Source organism: Gadus chalcogrammus, chromosome 20, assembly GCF_026213295.1.
Source record: "Gadus chalcogrammus isolate NIFS_2021 chromosome 20, NIFS_Gcha_1.0, whole genome shotgun sequence".
NCBI lineage: Eukaryota > Metazoa > Chordata > Actinopteri > Gadiformes > Gadidae > Gadus > Gadus chalcogrammus.
In genome coordinates, this window is record NC_079431.1 from 19,473,316 (window position 1) to 19,492,803 (window position 19,488).

The following is a 19,488-nucleotide window of genomic DNA, read 5'->3' on the forward strand; positions in this document are numbered from 1 at the left end:
GGACGCAGACCTAGACAGGCCGCAGAAAACCCACAGTGGAATCAAAATAAACAAAGGAGCTTGAGTAAAGGCAGAAGACCCTGGCATGAAAAACAGACACGCTCCCCCTCCCCCAGTTCACGGAGAACACTGAGCCCCAGCATGGGCAGAACGCGAAACAAACCCCGGTGAACCTGTGAGCTACGACCCACACCTGTTATGGTGAGGAACACAGATTGTAGAATAGAGTGGGTGGAATGGGTGGAAAGTTACAATGCTTACATTTGATTGTTAGATCCATTAGAATACAAGGGACAATGTCATTAAAATAAGTAGCCAATTATGTTGCAGCTATTTGATTGATACATTTACTATAACCGTTGAGATTTATCCATTGAGGTCGAAAATAAAGGTGTTACAGCAGCAAAACAACAGTTCACAAACCAGAGGATACAAGGATCGTTATACAAATAATATTGTTTGGGACAGCCGTGATAAACATTTATGTAAAAAAAAAAAACACATAGGCTATATAGAATTAATGTAGGTACTGCTTTCCGTTGACTTGAACAGAATAGAATCTAAGGCCCCGTCCACACTAACCCGGGTAAATGTAAAAACGCACATCCGCAATGAAAACGATCCCGTCCACACAATCGTTTTCATATTGTTTTCTGAATGTTTTCCATCCACGTTCCACACTGAAATTATTTGAATAAACAGTTGTTGTCATGGTTACGCCACTCCGTCACGCCTCTCTGTTTAGATTACAGGGGCGCGATCAGCTGATATTTACAGTTGATCAGCTGGTTAATCATTTTCACTAAGAAGCAAAAATATGTCTCTAACCAAAGGTACAAAGGCAAGGTTTTTTTTAATGGACAGACGTGGTGGAGGAGGTGGAGGTGGAGTTGCTATTGAGGAGGAGGAGGATAACCAACAACATCCACGGATCTCTCATCCGAGTCATCTGGCCTTCTATTTGGGGGCGCAAAATGTCACATAGCTTGTATAGGCTGCCTCTCGACAGCCTGGAGTTCTCTCTCCACTCCTCTGGCAACACTGTCTGGGTAACAAACAAAATTAAATAAATTAGTACATTGTACAGAGAGATCATCATTTGCATTTCACCTGCCATTTTTTTGATGAGCGTCTCGGTCTCGAGCGCAAGCTTGTGGTAGCGTCATGGCAGTGTCATGGCAACCGAACGTTATCGTTTCTGAAAGCCTCCGTCTACCCTGTCAACACCACAACGCGAACCCAGCGTTTTCACATTTATCCACCTCAGCGATCGTTTTCGAAAAGCATAGTTTTCAGTGTCGGATTTCTCAGTTTTAGTGTGGACGGAAGGGCTAAACGGATAAATATTTATGCGTTTGTAGATTTAGCCGGGTTAGTGTACACGGGGCCTAAATCACATTTTTTTTAGCTGCTGACACTTTCGTAACGTTCCATTACTCCCATTTACTTAGAATCCCTTCGTCCACCAGTGTCTGGTATGCACAAAGAGCTTATTGTGCGTACCAGTGGGCTGGGAGAGAGAAAGACTATGGTGATATCATAGTCCTAGTCGTCCTCTTGGCCCTCACAGTAAGAACAACGTGTGTGCGCAGCTCTCAGCTCCTCTCCTGCTCTGTAACCTCGACCAAAGACGGTTGCGGCGCCCCTTTGTGGTCGCCACGGTCCCCAGGAAATAATGCAAACAAAGTGGAACCATATGGAAAAGTAATCAGACGTCATTTTGGTATAAAAAATGCATGCTGGGAACAGTAGGATGTGGAGACCAGTTTCAGAATAACGACTGGGTAGCGAGGGGATTGAGTGATATCTCTAGCCAGAGCTGGCAGTGTAGCTTTAGATATTTTCTGTACAAGAGAACTCATTCAAAGCATTGCATGTCTGCGATTCAAATCCAACTGCAACCAATTTCAACATGACATAGCTCATGCAATCCTGGCTGTCAGTTTCCCATAAAAGCCTATGCAGTGCTACGGGTTTATTAATTTTGGCATGGGTGGGCCCCATATGCATCAAACCAGTAATTCTTCCGGCAGGGTTGGCAAAGTGCTTTTACCTTTTAAACTGTAAAGAAACGCTTTTATTTGCTATACGTTTTAACACAGTTTAACGTCAATAAAAAAGCTTTGAATTCCCTTCTATTTGTACAAAATCCAAATTAGGCCCATGTCTGCTTCCTCCCCTAGCAAAGTCAAGTGAAGGTGCAATCAAAAGTCCCTTTTTATAATAGTCTAATATAGTCAAACCCTTATAAATACGGCTCATCATTACGTTAGTGGAAACGAGCAGTGGAAAACGCCACGAAACATGGAAATGATAACATGTTTTTTGTAATGTGAAGGTAAAAGCCCCTAGTGTGTTAGCGGCCGGGGTCAGGATGGTCTTACCTCTGCGGTTCCTGCATTGGGAACCAGGATTGTGAATATTTGGCGTGAGCTTCAAAGAGTAACAAGATCATCCCCCAAAGACAACAAATACAGACATGTTGGAACCAGACAGGGGTCTAAAGGCATACACGATATCCACACACATACACGTGGGTGTGTGTGTGTGTGTGTGTGTGTGTGTGTGTGTGTGTGTGTGTGTGTGTGTGTGTGTGTGTGTGTGTGTGTGTGTGTGTGTGTGTGTGTAAGAAAGAATACAGAGAATGTGTGTGCCCATACATGAGGCTGGATGAATTATCCACAGCACACAAAGTTAGAATTACAAACTACATGAAGGTTCATACAACACTTGTAATACTAGGATACATAGACATATTTTTTCGGTTAAATACCATTAAAACATACAAAAGATAAAGAACCGCTGAAAGCTCTGGATAGAATATTTAATAAATGATTTGGTGTACGTAAAATAAGTTTAGAAAAATGTTTTAATCATACACCCAAAGACATTGCAATTTCCCAAAATCCTAATTTTACATTGCATTTGCCTGTATGAGACGGTGAGACAGCTGGTAAGCATTTTGACAGTATGACAGGTATTGTACTTTCATGGCAGTAAGCCTTGCATCGGAAATTGGTATCGTGGCAGCCCTATTATGGGATGCAACCCGTTAGTTGACTGTACCGATGCCCAGCAACTACACAAAACAACCAGATGTGGCAACACACATTCTTCACCCTTAATTTTAAAACTCAGATCTGAAACTCTGATGTGTAGACGACATCTAGAGACAGAAGCAGTGGCATGAATGTCTGTGTGTGTGGGTGTGTGTTTGTTTGTGTGTGTTTGTGCGTGCATGTGTGACTATACCCTCAATTGCTCCCATGTTGGCTTTGGCTAACGTGTTTTGAGGTGCTTAGCGGGAGAAAGCACTGTAAATCCTTTTTATTCAGCGGGGCCTAAGTCGCAGAGGGAATGCAGCTCACCTGAAGAATTCCCACGGAAGATATCTGGAGAGAGAGAGACAGAGAGGAAGAGGAGGGTGCCGGCCGTAGAGGGGGGAGTGTTTACATATCAATATGCTCCCTCAAACTCCCAGGAAAGTAGTTATTTGCCAGAGAGTCGTTTTCTTCTTCTTTGTTAGGGGGGAGGGGTAACCCTTTAATTCCAGCAGAGGAAGTGCCCCTAAACCCCTGGATTGGGGGCCAGGGGGGCAGGGTGGAGTGGAGGAGGATGCAGACCTTACTAATCTACCTCATCCGCTCGGCTCTCCTCACGGTCCCCTTTGGGCGGAGGGGTGGGTCTGGGGGGGGGTGCGTTGGGCCGTCTCCAAACCTGCTGCTTCAACCTGCTGGGGAGAGGCTTGAAGACGTCCGGGCCTGGGGGCGTGTGGGACGGGAGGCGGGGGGGGTGTGAAGGGTACAGAGTGGGGGTGTTGGGGTGGAGGTGGGGTTGGGCTTAGGACCGGGACAGAGTGGGGGCCAAGAGTGAATAACTGGGGCCAATGAATGCTACAAAGCTGGCATGCTCTGGATTATATTATCAGGAAAAAAACAAGTATGGCCCCAAGTATTGAGGCCCCTGCAAGTCCTATAAATTAGCCAAACTGAGTGCTGTTCATGGGCATGTGCCTAAACAATGTACATCAAAAGGTGAAGGCATTAATGTGTACTGATTGTATGGTGAGTGTATGTTTAATGTGTACAAAGCCAATCCATTACAATGAATGGGAACCTGTAACATTTAATTCACAAGCAATACAAGAGATGGATAGATTTTGATTTCTGTATACATCTAAATTTATATTGTGTTTAGGATAATTTCACACCTCTTAAATAAAGCTTATTTGAGAGTGATTTAAATATAACGATTAAAAAAACTGGTATTCTAAGCTCTGCTACAGAAGGGATTATGGGTAATGCAGTCAAATTAGTAAAACTGGGCAACTGGTGTATCGACGAAAGTTTGTAAGAGTAGGAAGTGATATAGCGGTGCTGTGATCAGACAGCGTGCATGTCCCTGATCCATTGGTTGGCCAGCAGAGACAGAGAGCATCCCAGCAGCGATGGCATTTTATTGAATTAGGCCGCTGCGCACACAAGGCTGTCATTTGTACCTGTCTGTATAGTGCATACCTAACGCTAAAGTGAGGCAATGTGTTAGCTCAACAGGGGTCCTTTGTGCTCTCTGCTGCGCTATTGTCCGATTATTTAAAGCAGCGTTTAACATGCTAGAGAGGCTGCACAAAAATAATGTTTTTGCAGGTGTGCGTTGACTTTAATTCCACACTGGACGGCTTGTGATTCAATAAAAAGAGCCTTGTTTGTGTGTGTGTGTGTGTGTGTGTGTGTGTGTGTGTGTGTGTGTGTGTGTGTGTGTGTGTGTGTGTGTGTGTGTGTGAGTGTGTGTGTGTGTGTGTGTGTGTGTGTGTGTGTGTGTGTGTGTGTGTGTGTGTGTGTGTGTGTGTGTGTGTGTGTGTGTGTGTGTGTGTGTGTGTGTGTGTGTGCGCGCGCTGCACTGTCAGTTTTGTCTGAGCGTGTTGAGGAGAACGAGGGAGGGCAGCTTGTCCGCAGTGTGGAGACAGTGTAATTAGGTCTGAGCGAGCTAGAATAAACAGGAGAGGGCAGATGGCTAGTTTCCATTTATGGCTGACAAAGGCAAGAACAGACTACCACATTGTACATTTAAAAATGTATCATTCATTTATTCAGTCATACAGTATCGTATTTATATATTTATTCATTCATTAATTTAGTACTCTAACATTAACAACAAAGCCATGTTACTTTTTTTTTCCGGTGACTCGTGAAACATGCAGGTCTCACAATTTATCAAATCTTTCTTTCATGGTTACTGTTGTCTTATGCTTTACGTGATTCAGAGAGAAACTCATTTAGTTTTGTTTGCCAAAACAAATTATTGGTTTGGGGAAACAGATTTAGGGTCGGAGACAAAACTGTGGTTAGGATCATGCTAGAAGTTAAACCCACCTCCCCCTCGGCGTTGTGTAGTAGAGTTTTCATACCATTGCTTGTACCTCCTAAGCTGATCCACACTTTAAAACCACATATCCCAGGGGGGCATTGGGCTGCTGTGGCCTCTCCACAGGTACCACATATAAGCTGTGGTCCAACCCACCACCATCCCTGGCCTTAAAAGGGGCCGACAGCTGGTGGTCCGACTGAGGGGAAGGTCAGAGACTGACAGCCGGCCTGCAGCCTCAATCACGGTCACAGAACCACAGCTCTTCTCCTATTGGAGTCAATAGCGTCTTTGTAGTAAGAGAAAAAATATTTTTGTATACATGGAATCCCTTCTGATAGGATCTCTGTAACTATCACTGCCAGCCAATGAAAGGACAGAATAGCAGGAGGTTGAAGAACCCTGGGACCTGTAATTGGATGTAACATCAACATTGATTTATTCTGGCTTTGTGCTTTTTGTTATGACGATGGCTGCCACAGCAGTGCAGACTCAGCACTTCAGACCTGGGTGATGCAGTGTGTTAACTATGGTCCCCACTGTCTCTCTCATCAGCAGCCCTGGAAGAAGAAGTGTGGGGGGCTCCAAATGTATGGTTCTAAGCAGGAACCCTACATTTCAAACTTAAATGAGGCCAGCTTTGAAATCAGTGCCGTGGTGGTGGTTGGTGGTTTAACATGTGGCGGGTGGGGACATGTGGCGTTGCCAATACATTCTCTCAATTGGGAAAATATTATTTCACAGGCGGTCGGGAGAGAGAGAGAGAGAGACAGAAGAGAAGCAGCCGGTCTTTCTATTCTACTACCGAGCTAAACCGCAGCTCAGTCGTGTGACTTTCATATGGCTTTAGATGGCTCTGAGGCGCTGATGTGGCGTGACGTTAATTGAAATTACAGGGAGAGTCAGAAATAACAGGGTGGCAGTCTGCGACAGCCCCCGCCCCCCACTCACATCGAAGGATAACATCTGGTGAGCATATGTGGACGTACAACATCATCATATTCACCATCATCATCATCATCATCATCATCATCATCATCATCATCATCATCATCATCATGAAGAGCCAGGAAGGGACTGTAGAATTCCTAAATGTGTTTCTGGATTTGAAGGAGGATTTGGGGGGGGCGAGATGGGGTATGGTAGGGGATGGGGTGGTGGTGGTGGTGTTGGGGGCGGGAGGGGGGGGATGCTTTCTAATCAAGAAGCTTGGATGACAAAAGCCACACTACCCTCACCCCAGTGAGTCAATCCACAAGCAGAGAAACCAGATGTGTTTTTCCCCTGTCCCTTAAGATATACGAGAACCGAGATTAACATCGCTAAAGGCTCGCTTGTTACTTAGTTGCACATTTATGAAAAAATGTGAAAAAACATTTGTGTGAATACATGCTGGGCAAAAGCCTTATCTGTTTCCCTCACAAAACACAAAGGGTACAAAACAGCATTTCCATCCACTTTGAAAACAAATCACCCTAATTTACCCAGGGTGCATTCTTTTGGATCTACGCAGCAATTAATGTATAGGACCTACTTACCAGGGATTTTCACTGGAGCCTGAGGGTAGTCTCCAGTGTAATTGCTTCGACATGTTTCTTTTGGATGGCGTCCATAGCTAAGACTGCTCTTTATGCGTAAGGAATCGGCGCCCATTTTGAGGGGGCATTTTTTTCAAGTCTCCAACACTGGATGAAATCGACTCACTCTTCATTTTACTCTCTCTCTCTCTCTCTCTCTCTCTCTCTCTCTCTCTCTCTCTCTCTCTCTCTCTCTCTCTCTCTCTCTCTCTCTCTCTCTCTCTCTCCCTCTCTCTCTCTTTTCTTTTGTTCTCTCTTCATGTCTATGAAAGCTTAAGCTTAGATTTTGGACCTCAGGACAGGGATTTCACTCTTGGAATCAGAAGCAATTGATGGGTTAGCCGCCCTGCCCATGGGCGAGCTAATTCCAATCATGAACAATCAGAAATTCAAAGGCAAATATGGGCTGAAGGCTCTCACACTTAGTGGATTCTGTCCATTCATTGTTTCATGATTTATGCAATATTGTGTAACAACTTTTCCCTTTTTTGGTTATTCAATGTAAATATCTCAAAAGTATTACGTTGTCAATCGTGCGTTGGATAATATTCAGATTCAACATTTTGTACTTCACATTATACTTATTTTCCATTGAGGTCATCAATGATTCAAACTGCCTCTTCAGCCAAAGAGGCCCCATCGGTCTGGAGGGTTGCACAGAGACTCTACATTTCATCTCAGAACAACATCAGACCCTGAATTCTATTGTTACATTTAACTTTGTGATTTTAGCACTGTCATCACCACTTCCACACTGTTTTCATTCCAACGCATCCCAGCCCCCAAATTTCCCTCCGGCCCTCAACATCCCCAAACACAGCCTTATGCTTCCACCTTGCATGCAGCAACGTTGAGTCTTGTTCCTCTCACTTGACGCTAGCGTGTTATGACATTTTCAGTGAAACACTGTAAGGGTATGTCTGTCCAGTCTAGAGCGAATACACGGCCCTCAATGCGATCCAGATGCGTGTGGAGAGGCTGCAGCACAAAGCAAAAGAGGGGGACGCCATTGATCCCCCTCGGATCCATGGGAGGGATCTGTTCCCTGTTCACTCGTTCCATGTGGATACAGTGGAAGCACGAAACACACGTGTACACTTTCAACCGATTCGTCCTCCCTTCTCCTCCTCTTCCTTCAATATGAAGACCTTCCAATCCCTGGTTCTTTCACCTGAATAAGTCGGTCTGATCAACAGGTTAATCACCCTGCTAACTAACAGAGTACTTACTGAGACAATTTTGATGGCTATTCATGACCTGCCTGGAGCCTTTGTAGTTGTGTAGTTGTTGTGTCTCCCCTACTATACACAGCAACTGTCTTTAAGAAAAGGGACAGCCGCAACCACCAGAGGGGAAGGCCGTTTGGCCCGAGGTCAGAAGATTACTGTTCCAGGGCTGGTTTTCAAGTTCAAGTTTATTATAGCCATTTCAACAATGTATAAAATACAGTTGATAGGAATTTGTTTTGGTATGCTCACATGTATAACACAGCAACATAAAAACACAACATAACAAGACAAAAAGCCAAAACGGCACATAAATAACAAGGAGTACAACACTTAACACACATAAAAAACACACAATGCATGGTTCGCAGAGAATGACAGCAGTAAAGTACAGTACAGTGGTGCAAAAACTGCAAGTGAGGTAGACCATGAAGATCTTAAAGACCTTAAAGTGCTTAGTGCTTGTTCAAGTGGCGTATAGATTGTAGATAGGTACTATCCCTAAAGCGTGATGTTTTACTTGTGATGCTTCTGTACCTCCTCCCTGATGGTAAGAGTGTGAATAAGTGGTGTGCTGGATGAGAGGGGTCAGAGATGATCTTCCTAGTTTTCCTGGAAATTCTGGTGTCATAGTGCGAGCCTATGGTAGGCAGACTACAGCCAATGATTTTAGAGGCCCTGCGTACTCCCAATTTTGTTGTATAGGTGACTGTACAATGACAATAAAGTCTATCTTTATCTTTATCTTTACTACCCTCTCAAGCTGTTGTTTGTCCTGGCTGGTAGCACTACCATACCAAACCAGGAGGGAGAACACGATAAAAATGGGTCATGCCTGCCTGAGTTACCCCAAACTTCCTCAGCTGACGGAGGAAGTATAATCTCTGATGGGATTTGGAAATAATAAGAAAAATGTTCAGGTTCCATGATAGGGACTGGTGGATAGTGGTGCCTAAGAAACGGAAGGAGGAGACCCACTCTGGCCCTTCAACGTGTCTCATTCTTCTCATTTAATTAGTGATCTTTTAATCAACTTTAGGAGACATAATTATGGACTTCAAAAGGTTTTTTCCATACTTATTCATATGGAAATAATTGTAGTAGAAGTTGTGTATCATACTGCATACTTGTGGTCTTGAACTATGAACAAAGCATTTCAAAGCATTACATTTGATTTTTCTGTTAAGAATACAAATCATGGTAAAAACTATATATTCTACTTTAAGTTAACTCCCAACAAAACAGACTTGCCTCCAGAGAAGAGACACATGAGCAAGGCATCTACAGCCCTCAGAACATAGTGAGACCAGAAGTGACCCCTAGCAGCCAAGTGAGAATAGCTTAGCAACTCATTGAAGGGAATCTGTTGGCTCAGCAAAACTCTCCCTCTCAGGACAATTCATTAACAACTTGGAGAGCCACTGCTGAAACAAACACCAATGAAGGTTGTGAGTCAAAACACAAGATTCTCCTCATCTTCTGCCCCAGTAGGCCTACCCCCAAGGTGACATGCAACTCACACAGTGTCACATAGGGGATGTCTCGCAAGGGGCTAATTTTAACACACAATGCGACGCAGCCCTTGTCTCCCCGCAAGTACGCTGTGACAAATGAATCCTTATCTCGCAGTGCCTGTTGTTTGTTGTTGCTGAGTAATGTCCTCGCCATTCACTCCCGTCTCCCGAGCCCAGAGAATTCTCAACCGACTCACTGTCACGGTGTCAGCAGGGAGGAGGAGAGAGATAGAGAGCGAGTGAGAGAGAAATAATCAGTTTCAAACACTGCAAGGCTCACGTGCATAGAGATGCACACACTCATGCACACACAGACTCAAAGACAAGGATAGTGCAGAGCCAACCAAACATTCAAACAAAAAGTGCAAATTGAAACTTTTCCATCCACTGGGATATAAACATCTCTCAGGATAACCTTCTCCCTGTCCCTCCAACGTCTCTCTTTGAAGCTCCACTGGGTCACAGAGAGGAGTCCCCAACATCCATTCAGCCCACCACCATTTATGATGGATGGCCTTCCCGGTTAACCACTCAGCTTGGACGGACTCTAATGAAAAAAGACATGTAGACTAACACAGGGCTAGTCTCTCTCTCTCTCTCTCTCTCTCTCTCTCTCTCTCTCTCTCTCTCTCTCTCTCTCTCTCTCTCTCTCTCTCTCTCTATCTCTATTTAAACGGTTCGCCCCCCCAATGCCTGTCAGAGAGCTGATGAGAGCAGCATGTGTTGCTTGCAAGGCCCCTTGTTTATTTGACTTCAATACTAGCATTACAGGGCAAAGTAAACACATTGCCTGCCCTCTGAGGGAGAGAGAGAGAGAGAGAGAGAGAGAGAGAGAGAGAGAGAGAGAGAGAGAGAGAGAGAGAGAGAGAGAGAGAGAGAGAGAGAGAGAGCAGATCCCGAGACCTCCAGGTCTTGTGATCTTGAGGTCTATGGATATGGCTTTGATGAAATTAGGAGCCATGGCATAAAGTAACCCTTCTGCTGGTGGTGTACCTTTCAATGCAAGGCAAAGAAGAGTTATAATTTTTTATTCAGCCACGTCAAAGAAAATAATTCATACATTTGAAATTGTGCCTAGATTTAATTGAGTCGGCAGAAAAAAGACTTACTGCTACAATGTTTTGAAAAACATTTCTCTACTATTATGTTGAGGGTTCGTTAAGGGAAAGGGCAGGTCTAGTGTGTTCAGCTAATTTACTATTAATACAGCAACAGTTGTCCATGTTATGGTAAGAGGCAACCTTTGACACCTTGCTCCTATTGGTGACCAAGATAGTGATGATGCTGCTGTTGACTCAGCAGAAGTTCAGTGGTTTAAATTCACACCATTGTTGACTCCTTGCCCTCCCCCTATTGTTCTCCCACTCTTGTTGTCCATCCATCCATTAACCCACCTGATTCACCGAGGCAGTGTTGTTTATTTTTTTACTTTCTTCTTTGTTTTACTACCGGAACCAGAAGAGACGAGGTGGCTTGCTGGCATCTCACACTCTGCCCACATGACTGACCTTACCGCCACCAAGCCTTTCAGAGCGTCGGCGGGACTGACCCCCTACCCCCTGCCGCTCATGTACTTACCCACGGCATTTTCAGTCCAGGAAGCTAGTAAAAACAACCCCCTCCTCCAACTACCCCCTTATGCCTCAACAAACCCAGCAAACAAGCAACAGTGAAATAATGTGTTCAGGGTCCTTTTGTTCCAGAAGAAAGGATGCTCTGCTCTGTGCACCTCCCCTCCTCCCTCATAGCAAACGCCCCCTCCTCACCCCTCTCCGCTCCCCCTCGCTGCCCCGATTCTCTGACCCCTTTGAAATCACCGGCTCTTCCATGAGGGGTTTCCTGGGCTAACTCTCATTGTCCTTTTTAAACAAATGTGGATGCTCTTTCAGATAAAGTATGCATAACAGATTTTCTGATTGGTTAAAGGGTGTTTCTCAAAACAGTGGTGCGATACAGACGTGTTAAAGAATGTAGCTGTGTGTAAATCAATCCACTGGAGCCTGTGGTCTTCTTTGAGTTTTGAACAGAGTACTGAACTATCTAAAACCAAAGCAGCACATGGTCATCAACAAGAGGGAAAGACGTCAGCAGGCATACCAAGGCCTGCTCAGTAATTCCCATCTTGAATATCAAATAAGGTTATCTCTCTATATATACGATCAGAATCACCATGCAGTACCATGAACAGCCACATGGGACATCTCATACAGCGTCACGATGTAGGACAGGTTTTACGGTGAGGAAAATATAGCAGTCACTTACAATCAGAGTAAAAATGTGTACATGGAGAAATAAGGGACTGAACTTTAAGGGTGGTTTTCCCCTGAAGGGTTTAAGGTGGTGGTCGTTTGGGGGGTGTGGTGGAGGGGGGCAGGGGGGCTGAAACCATGAGCAGAGGTCATGGTTTCAGCAATGTGTCTTACAGCTGTTACTCGTTACAGCTTCTAAACCAAACCCCTAAGGTAAGGTAAGTTCTACAAGCAACCCGTTCCCACACACAGTATCAAAGTGAAAAGCCGCAGTCCCCTCAAATGTGTCTGATGCTTAGTCTTATCAAGGAGATGTGACCCACAGTGCGTCTGGCCAGCGTTACAAAGTGCTGCAACAGGGCTGCCATGATGGCTGGTCAAATTGAGGCTTCAGTTTCGGCAATGTAGTTTTTTGTTATTTTCTTAGAGATTCTTACAAAAGCACCAGCTTTATCCTTCCAAGTGTGAAATGGCAAGCATAGATTAAGGCGACGGATATTAAATAAGGAGTGGTGTACAGGAGAGATCTGGGTCTTGGTTTGAAGCTCGGAAGAGGTACGTCAGCCCTCTTGTCTACTTCAAGCTCTAGCTGTCCAGACAATCCTGTATAAGTAGGTGGTAGACATTTAAAAAAAGACTAGATCAAACTATACTATTAAAGCTTTAGTGTTATCCAAATCTAAGCATGGAATTAATGGTTATCAATATGTAATCACACATTTTGATACACCTAATCCTCAAAGCTACAATGTATGTAACGATGTCTGGCCTATATGATGAACTAATGGCCCAACAGGAAATCTTAAGATATGACTCAGTTTGAACACTGACATACCTTAACAAACTCAGCAAGACAAGCCTGATGGAGACCAGGCCAGCTTCATGCAGGATGAACTCCGAGGCTTGCTGAGAGTAGAGGCTCTCCCTGGGGACTGTCTCACCTTGGGTTGACCTCCAGCAAAGACATACGTTGACATGTGCGCATGGCCCTTCCCCTCCCACATTGATGGCCTGTTTGGAGACTTCCTCTGTGTCACTTCTTCTTTCCTTAAGGAAACGACATTGCCTATTTTACAAGTCAGGGGACAGGATGGTGTGTTTGTGTGTTTGTGTGTGTGTGTGTGTGTGTGTGTGTGTGTGTGTGTGTGTGTGTGTGTGTGTGTGTGTGTGTGTGTGTGTGTGTGTGTGTGTGCGTGCGTGCGTGCGTGCGTGCGTGCGTGCGTGCGTGCGTGCGTGCGTGCGTGCGTGCGTGCGTGCGTGTGTGTGTGTGTGTGAGTGCATACGTGTGTGTGTGCAGGAGTCTGGAGTTTGAGCAGAGAATGTCGTCATTGGAAACACCGGACACACTGTGGAAGAACAGCCTGTGTTTCCAACAGCTGCGGCTGCAGGATTGAAGACGTATTATTATTCCTGGACCTGTACAACAACGAAGCTCTTGATGCTAGCCTTGATGCTTGGCTCTAATTGATTAAACAATAGCGCTCTTTTTGAACGAGGAGCTGACAGGACATCATTGTTTTAAACCAAACACCATGTTAGGAGAAAATAATATGCAAGCGGGGGCGGCAGTATCTCAGAGTCAACCCTCAGAGCGGGTTGACTGGTAGCTGGAAGGTTGTTAGTTAGAGGTAGAGTGTTGAGGTGTCCTGAGCAAGATTCCTCACTCTGACTACTCCGACGAGCTGGCTGCCACCCTGTGTGGTTGACTCTGCCGTCGGTGTGTGAATGTTTGAAACAATGGTTGTAAGTCGCTTTTGATAAAAGCATCAGCAAAATCCCCTAAATGTTAATGCAAGTGCAAAGGGCCCATTACGACCTACCTGAAACGGTCAAGTTACTAACATTACACACTATACACACAATGGGCGACCACAATAGACGCATAGTGTTTGGCTTGGATTTCAGATAGAGCCCCTCCTCCAAGCGAACAAACCTCTTCCATCTCATCCTTGCCAGTTGTCATGGCGATAAGTGGCTGTGTTCAGCAATTAGCTAATCAGACCTACACCTGTGCTCCTGGCCGGGCAGAGCGGCAGCCAAGTAATAAATCAGCAGTCTGTACAGGTAGCTGATTATTCCGACACACCATCAGTTTCTGCCGAGAGGCCATTGCCCTGCTGCCTCCAGTGCTGCACTAGCGCACGCTAGCTGCATGCTAACATCACATTGGAGCATTGAAGTTCACATGCTGGGGTTTAAACTACCTCCCCAATGCCTTCTCCTCATGTCCTCACAGCCAAACAATGATCTGATCCCAACAACGACCCTGTCCCAGCCCAGTGAGGCATGCTGATCCCTGGGCAATGATATGCTGCCGTGATGACGGCGGGCTCCAGAGATGATATCACAACGCTCCAATTTCTGGGAAAATCTCATAGCTGAGTTTTGGTGGGAAATGTTCTGATGGGTTGTAATCTACTATGTCGAGGGGGTAATGGGGCATATTTGGAATTTTTTCCTGATATCTCTTAACCCAAGCATTTCCAAATGGCCATTTCATGGTGGATGGAGGTAAATAACTACCCCTCATTGCAAGTGATACCTGGTTAGCGCCATGACTTCACAACAATTAGGGAGGCTGGCCAGCGTCCACTGTGCCTGGGTGATGGATCACACACTGGTGGTAGGTTAGGGTCATGCCTGGTCCTGAGAGCTGATTGGCCGAGGTGAGCATGTAGGTCTGACAGAGACGAATCGGAGGAAAGGCCGGAGCCAGCTGGGGCCGGTAAACACCAGACAGCACAGCAGGAGGAAGATATCCAGGGGCCAGCGCTTGCTTTTTACTTTAGCTAAACCCCAGTTATATGATACAACACATCTGGATACAGGTAGCCATGGCAACGTGATGTAAACACATTCCCAGCCCATGGTAGGAGCCAGAGCATCAAACTGTGAGATTATTTCGATTGGACACCGGACAGGATGCGTTGAAGCATCACAGTCACGCCGTACGTTTACATACTAGCACCCTTACTAGCACTCTTGCTAAACGGCTGCACCCATGAACTGTTTAATGAACACGCATGGACTCGGACACAGAAAGCACTTCCAGCGAAGAAATGTCCGTGCAGAAACATAAACAAAGACAGTTTCTAGGGTAAAACTGGATGCTCACACACGACACACAAACATCCAAGGTACAATGCAGAGTGTTCCATTTGGAATTCTAAACATCAGGATTCCTAATGCACTATAAAAATGCTACAGGCCTGAAGTAAAGGCCGTTCCTGCCTTAATATGTCTCTCATGGGGAGTTCGATATGTGCACTTTACAGCAACATAAACACACTTCCCAGGAGTTAACAAGGACTAATTAATTTTTTGCCCAACCAGTCACGTGGGTTGGTAGGCAGGGCACTGGCCCGATCTACTTACCTTTTGGCCTGAAAAGCTTCTCCATCGATTAATTTAAAAAAAGTAAAAGGATAATTTTACCCTCCCTCAGGGGCAATTCAATGATAAAATGCACTGTTGTACCTCTTTTCATAGTTAGTAGTGGTTCCGTGCTCCGCGCTGAGCCCCTAATCCCTCTGTCGCCATGGCTCAACGATGCACAGCCCCGGAGAGGAAGCAACTCTTTGCTGGCAAAACCTGAAGGTTTCATGTTGTGTGTGCAGCGCTTCAGTTCAGGATTAGGCTAAATACACTCGTTTTTATGAACCTCTCTCTGCCCCTCGTGTTCACCGAACGCTACAGTGTACGTGTTTTCGGAAAGGCCTCCAAGGGGATCTTTTTGAACTTTGAAATTGAACCAACCTAGGTGTCACCGGGCACACTCCAACCATGCCACTTCTCGCCTACACGTCTACCCGGAATGCAAAGCAAGGCGACACGGAGGCAGCTTGTGTGTGTTTGTGTGCGCGTGTGTTTGTGTTTGTATTTAGCCGTTGGCATAGTGCTATGTAGTTAGGACCAATGCCAAGTTTTCTCCTGGAATTTCCTGTCTTAATCGGCCTTCGCCCGCACCCGGATCCTAACCCCACCCCCCCACCCCCCCACCCCCCTGGCTCTTTCTAGAATCTTTTATCCCAAAGCGAACACAGAACTCCAGCCTCGGAGGACCTTATTATTGTCGCTGAGTGCTTCCAAGAGAAGAGACCCCTCAACACGACACTTCAGCGCTGGCCCCCTGATCAGGGGCCTTGCCTGGACACAAAGAGCCCACTCCTCACCACCCTACACCCTTGCGGCTTTTCCCTCGGTGGAAGACCTTTTTTTAACACCAAACACCTGGCTTTGTCTTTAGGAGGAGATCAAACCAGGGATTTAAGACCTAAACAAAGACAAGGAGATGCGGCTCCTCTCCCGCCTGTTGGCAGGATGTTTGGCCCATCTGAGAGCTTGTTATAGGGGCCGGGGAGGTGGGGGTGGGGGTGTTAAAGCAAACATGTTATGATCCAGAGATCTGGGAACAGTGGGAGCCAGCATATTTCCACCCAATCTTCCCATTAGGCTGAAACTCAACGTGGTAGCAGTCGTAGGACGTTGTTTGACACGGGGAGTTCACTCTAAGGCTTGCCTGAGTAGGAACATCTCGTCATGAAGTCATGTGACTTATCCTCATACATGAGTCATATGCCCACATTGCGGCCCAGACTAGTCTCTAGACTAGTTTCTAGTTTATAACAAAAGTTTTAAGTTATAACAATCCTACCCTTGCGCCGGTATACGTCAGTTTTACTCACTTTTGAAGTAGTATATAGTGTTCTGTGAAGACAGTGTACCTCCGCTGAACCACAGGAGGTATTCTGACACCAGGTCGCTCTGGGCAGGTCATAACAAGGCCTTGGTTCTCCCCACATCCCACAACATCCAACAAATTAAAAAAAAGACAAGCAGCAAGTGAGGTAGATGGTGTGAGGATTGTCACGTGCATGTACCTGTTGGGGGCTCTCCCCGTAGCCCAGGAAACAATGCTGCTGTCGGGGTGATGGACGGGCCTGGGCTGCCGCACGCTCACTAGCACCGCTTCTAGGGTGCGGTCGCCCTCCTTCTGGGGCCCAGGCTTAAGACAGCTCGTTATCTGGAACGGGTGTGTTTGAGTGTGTGTGTGTGTGTTTGTGTGTGTGTGAGTGAGAGCATGTGTGTGTGTGTGTGTGTGTGTGCGGAAGGATTGTGACTGTTTTAGTAACAAATTCTATAAGCGGTCTCTCATGGGACATCGAAACAGTTCCCGCTCAGTTGTATTTATCGCTGTTCCAACACCGTAATTTACTTCTTCTTTTTTCTTTTTGAAAAAAGTGCTTCAACATTCCTCTCACTGAACAACTTCTGACCCAAGCACGCTGTCTCTTTGTGGCAAACCCCTCACACCGAGCCCTGCCTCTGGGACCAAGTCCTCCTTGACCCCCCCCATCCACTCCCCCCTTTGCTCCTCTTTACCCACACTGTATAAATACCCCCCCCCCCCCCCTCAGAGGTGCCAGCAGGAGGGAACCCCTCACCACACAAAGCTGGGAACTTCAGCTCGCTACTTGGGGAAACAAAGCTGTGTCTTGGCGTCCCCTTTGCTCCCGCCACTGCCCATGTGTCTGCCTCTCACTCTCATTTACTGGGCAACCTCTTCTGGCAAGGCGACTCTGAAGAGATCTGCTGTCTTCAGACAAAGATCGTGAGGGGATGAGGGGGAGATTGTTGGCTCAAATCCAGTGACCGGGATGTTGAAATAAACACATCCCGCACAGAATATCAAGATGCCTGCAGATGAGAAGAGACAAGACTGAGAGAGAGAGAGAGAGAGAGAGAGAGAGAGAGAGAGAGAGAGAGAGAGAGAGAGAGAGAGAGAGAGAGAGAGAGAGAGAGAGAGATGATGGGGGCCTCTATAGGAAGTTTTCAATGATACTCACTGTGGCATTGTGGGTCATTTGTACAGCCAGTTGTCGGTCTACTTTTGATTGTACGGTCAAGCTGTTTCACTGGAGTTGGGTGATTTGACATAATAATTTAATTTAGTAATTTCTAAATCCATAAACCCTTCTTGTAAATGACTTCATATTCTGTCCATCCACTGTTGAGGTGTCCCTCGTCTTTTCAGAAGTAGCCGGGGAGAACAAGACAGTACACAGCGCAGGCAATCATCGGAACAATAGCCTCAATCAGGGTTAGGCAGCGGTAATGTGGGTCTTTGTGTCTGGCAAACCCTTCACTGAAACAACACACCCGCGGGCTCCCAGAGTCCTGTTACACCTTGTTTTCACCGTCTGGAATCCGGGGACTAGAAGGGGAATGCTCATACACTGGGGTGAGGTTGAGGTTTTGTTCTTTTTGCTAAAACAACCATATGGGTTGACATTATTTTATTAAAGAACACTGTTTTTTTTACTTTATAATAAGGATATGATGTTTCTATTCATGGGTTTTAATTTAATGGCATACATTTCCACTGTCCTAATAAGGCTTTCAGTTCAGGAAAAAAAAGAAGAGAGTTTACCCTTGGATTTGCAGACTCAGGAAAGAATGGCCTTTCTTTCCTTCTTTCCCTCTTTTCTCTTTCTTTACTTATTTATCTTTCTCTTTCATCGGTTTCCTTGCATCATCCTTTGAACTGGGGGACTGTTTGTTGCCGAGGGCTGCTAGGCATCAAACATACGATGAAGCTCAATGCAAACCTTTAAGACCAGAAACATTCACAAATCTGCCGCTGTAATAACAGTGATTAATAATGATGTGTTCAGTGTTCCTGTAACAAGCCTTTGCCCCAAGGTATGAGACCCTTAATGACAGGAAACAGTCCATTTGTGCATTCTTTCTCAGTTGGATAAAAAAAATTAAAGAGCTCAGTCATTGTTGTGTAAAAAACATGGGCTTGCCTTATTAGATAGTGTGTGTGCCATTAATGGAAACGCATTTCTCAGGACATAAACCACTGAGTGTCTGGCGGGTTCCAATTAGGACCGGATTATGGGAACTATAAAACACTGCATTTGCATCTCCTGCTGAGCTGTTGGCACACAGTGTATCAGTTAGAGGAAGGCACCGGCAGGGTGACTTACATTTCCCATCAATGGTTTAAACCATTGTTTACCACACGGTGGACAACGTAGCACAGAGAGTCTGTTTTAGAATAATGGTGTATTTTGTGTGTGTGTGTGTGTGTGTGTGTGTGTGTGTGTGTGTGTGTGTGTGTGTGTGTGTGTGTGTGTGTGTGTGTGTGTGTGTGTGTTTGGGGTGGGGGGGAATACTTCATGGGTTTTTCAACTTTTGTGTTGCTGCCAGTTCAAATCAAGAGCCTTCATCTCGTCTCGATTCATCTTCCCATGGTTGTTTCACACACTGTATTCCCTCTCCTCTTCTTCTCTTTCACTCCTTACTCTCTCTCCTCTCTCTCTCTCTCTCTCTCTCTCTCTCTCTCTCTCTCTCTCTCTCTCTCTCTCTCTCTCTCTCTCCCTCCACCCCCCTGCGGTTCAAAGACGTCCGCTCTGCAGGTCTTTGTCGGGGGCCCAGTGTGAACCCTCTCATCTCTGAGATCTAGAATGTCTCTGAACAAGCTGCATAACTTATTCAGCCCCGGCGTTTCCTGTGTGGTAGTGCCAACGTTAACGGAAAACTACCGTTCAGC

The 19,488-nt window shown here is 45.8% G+C and overlaps 1 protein-coding gene across 1 annotated transcript in view; it reads left to right on the forward strand.

Moving 5' to 3' along the window:
- The window catches only part of gli2a (GLI family zinc finger 2a), a 77,889-nt gene that overhangs the window by 26,137 nt on the left and 32,264 nt on the right, over positions 1 to 19,488 (forward strand).